Source organism: Myotis davidii, unplaced genomic scaffold (genome assembly GCF_000327345.1).
Source record: "Myotis davidii unplaced genomic scaffold, ASM32734v1 scaffold18, whole genome shotgun sequence".
NCBI lineage: Eukaryota > Metazoa > Chordata > Mammalia > Chiroptera > Vespertilionidae > Myotis > Myotis davidii.
The window spans coordinates 4,844,974-4,848,799 of record NW_006292696.1 but is presented as its reverse complement, the minus strand read 5'-3'; positions in this window follow the sequence as shown (position 1 = coordinate 4,848,799).

The window sequence follows — 3,826 nt, the reverse complement described above, 5'->3', positions numbered from 1 at the left end:
ATCCCACCAGAACCACATGGGGCAGGAGGGAAGTTTTCCAAAGGAAGAAGGGTGTGTTACGCTGAGACTAAAACAATAGGTGTTCATTAGTCCTGTTTTTAATGTGAACATCATGACGAAATCCCTTTAAAGAGTATACCCTACCCATGGACGTCTCTAATATTCAATAACACACATTATTCAACAGACAGTAGAGATGAGCACAGGTTGTACACACTTTGCAAACAGAGGTGAAGTGTACACTCTCTTCTACCCTCCACAGTGCCCTGCACAGAGCAGACACCTGGGCAGAGCAGAGCAGGCTTCTTGGACACCTTGGACAATCCAATAGGGGGTCACTCTCAGCCATGACAGTTATGTCAAGTGCAATTTCAAGGCTGAGGTAGTGGTATGTAAAGGGAATGTCCTTAGGAGGAGCCCAGGACCCCAAAACCACAAGTCTGGACACTTGTATGCATGGGACCTCCACCCCTTGTGCGCCATAAGAACTCAGAGCTCCAACCACTCGATGTTCGAGCCTGGCTGTACCCGGGTCACACTCAGAGCCCAACGGGACTTCCACTCCACAGGACATGTGCTGCCTCTGTGGCTACCTGGCTTGAGACCAACACCCACCTGTCCGCCAGTGGCCTGGACTGCACACCGGGCACTTGCTCTGCTCCCCCTCTCTGTGGGTAACCTATGCGCGACTCTAATGGCTTACTCGGGCAGTCTCCCCTGGTAAACTGGCATTGTGGGAAGGCACAACGTGTGTGAGTGACTCCTTTTGGGGACACTCTCTTGCTCACAATACACTCTCCGAAGTATTTCTGAAGTGACTAATAACTTAGCTCTGGAATCCAATTATGTCACTGTAGTGTTAGTTGGGATTCATGAGATTACGCTTCAGTTAAAAAATATAACCCCCAAATCTTTGTGACTCAGCACACATTTATTCCTCACTCATACCAAGCCCACCGTGGCACAGGTGGCTCTCCAGGGCCACTGTCCTCGGGAGAAGCTGAGGCCCAGGTGGATGGGGCTGCCCCATCCTGCAGGGCACCCTCTGTAGCACGCAGCCTCCTCAGCCAACACGCAGAAGGGAGCAGTAGGGGCATCTCCTACTGGCAGAAGTGACCCGAGTCATTCCACTCACAGCCATTGGGCTAGACCCGGTCACCAGCCCCACCTACTGCCAAGAATTGGGGACTATCCCCTTCCAAGTGCCTGGGAGGAGAGGAGAGTCAGATATGTGTGAGCTCTAACCGTCTCAACAAAAATCAACTGAAGTAAAACTATGATCCATAAAAATTATACCCCAATCTGTAAATATTAAGAGGATCTGGAGAAAATTGCCTCACACCTATCCCTAAGGCTTTCCTGCTGCTCCGTCACCGCACACCATTCCCCGCATTTCTGACTAAACCCACACGACAGGCCAGCAGGGCTAATTCCATTTGAAAGTTCCGTTTATTTATTTTGCACACTCCACTCTTAGAAATGACCTTCAAAATCCAATTGATCATACAATCTTACTAGAGGCAATTGGCAGTTCTTTGCAAAAAGCCTTTTTTAAAAAATATATATATGCCTACTCTTTGACTCTGTAATTCCATATCTATGACGTAAGCTGAGAAAATAAGCATGAGTGTGCACACAGATTTAGCCACAAGGATGTTCCTTGCAGCCCACTTACCACAGGGAAAAGTAAGAATTAACCTAAATGCCAGCAAGAGTGTGTTGTTGAAATAAATTAAAGTGTGCCCTCACCCCAGAGAACATGCATCCATTAATAATCACACTGTGAAGGTACCTTTATTAACATGAAAAGAAGTTTGCGATACATTAAGTGGGGAGGAAGCAGGCTATAGAATGGTACGTATATCGCATGCGCCTGGGAAAGATTCTGGAAGAAAATATATCAAGGAATTAATAACGTTTGCTCTTGTGTGGGCAGGGTTAGGGGTATTTTTATTTTCTCTTTTTTGGCTGGACTATTATTTTCTGCTCTTATAGGTATTGCCTTTGACATAAGAAATACGGGGTCATTTAGATTATAAATAAATAATATCCTTGGGCCGATCACACATCCACTGCTCACAATGGGGCTTCTATCTTGGAAACTGACTGCAGGCGATTCGGTTCTTTTAGTGTTTACTGTTCACAGCCACTACCGATGACAGCAATAGCAGGAGGTTTGGGGGAGACGGCACTGCCCAGTGTATAACCCCTTTCACAGCCACGAGAACTGTAAGGGAAGCAGCACAGGCCTTGCTAGCCTCCTCTTATAACTGAGGCTCTTAGTCACAAAGTGACTTGCCCCAGGTTGGGGATGGCATGAGCCTCCAGGCCTCTTCCCGGCCACTGCGCCGTCCAACACCAGGAAGTATCACTGTGTTCCAAGGTGCCCTTCTCATAGTGTATCATGTGAAAAGTGCCCCCTGGAGTTGTGCAGTGTTCAGTCCTTCTCAAACCCTTGCTGGGTAGCCACGGGCCCTCCTACGCTAATTAGCCAGCCTGTGCCAATGGTGGGTTACAGGTAAATAAGCAAATTAGTATTCATCAGGTACTTATTGAGCATCCCTATATGCTGGCACTTTTGGGGTACCTGAAACCAGTAAGTTTGGCCTTTATCCTTTAGGCAACAAGGAGATATTTGAGGGTCAGAGCTGTGTTTTAGAAAGAAAATCCTGGCAGAAATAAGAGTCAGTGGAGATGAGGCAGGGAGACCAGTGAGGCAGGAGGCCGCTGCTGTTGTCTGGGCAGGAGAACATAAACACCTAACCTCAGGCAGAGGTGCCGAGTGGTGGAGAGCATCGGCACCAGCATCATTCTGAGGACATTAGCAGGAGCTGCCGTGTACTGAGCACTTATTATGTGCCCTCGGCTCTGCCGGTGATTCACATAATGACCCCATTCAATCTTCAAACTAACCTGATTAGGGAGGTACGATTATTATCATCCCCATTTCCGAGATTAGGGTTCAAAAGCGTTAGGTCACCTGCCCAAGGTCACACAGCTAGTGTGCAGCAATGGTTTCAACTTAGGCCTATGTCACTTCAAAGCTTGTCCTCTGAGCCATCGGAACCAGTAAAAGAAGGTGAATGGCTAAATGGATGACAATGATGATAATGAGGAGGAGATATGCTCACGTCCAGAAATGTGGGATGCCATGGAATATCCACACAGACAAATCCTGTAGACACGGAGGAAGGCTGGGTCTGAAGACGAAGCTGACGGCATGAGAACTAACAAGCTCATGGAAAGAATGCAGGGGACAGACAGCCGTGAATGGAAGCCTGGAGACCTCCGCTTTAAAGGCTAGGGATGCTGTTTTGTTTTGTTTTTATGGTCTAAAGTTTTACATATGTCTCCTTTTTCCCCTATTGACCTCCCCTGCCCCCAGCCATTCCCACCCCAGGCCAGCCCCTACTGCCCCAGTCTCCCAGTGTCTGTGTCCATTGGTTATGCTAATATGCATGCATACAAGTCCTTTGGTTGCTCTCTAACAACCCCTCCCCCCCAGCACCTCCCCTGCCTTTTGTCTCTGGATCTATTTTTTTTCATCAGTTTATGTTGATCATTATACACCACATATGAGTGAGATCATGTGATATTTATCTTTCTCTGACTGACTTATGTCACTTAGCATAATGCATTCCAGGTCCATCCATGCTGTTGCAAATGGTAAAAGTTCCTTCATTTTTATAGCAGTGTAGTATTCCATCGTGTAGATATACCACAGTTTTCTAATCCACTCATATGCTGATGGGCACTTAGGCTGTTTCCAAATCTTAGCTATTGTAAATTGTGCTGCTATGAACATAGGGGTGCATATATCCTTTCT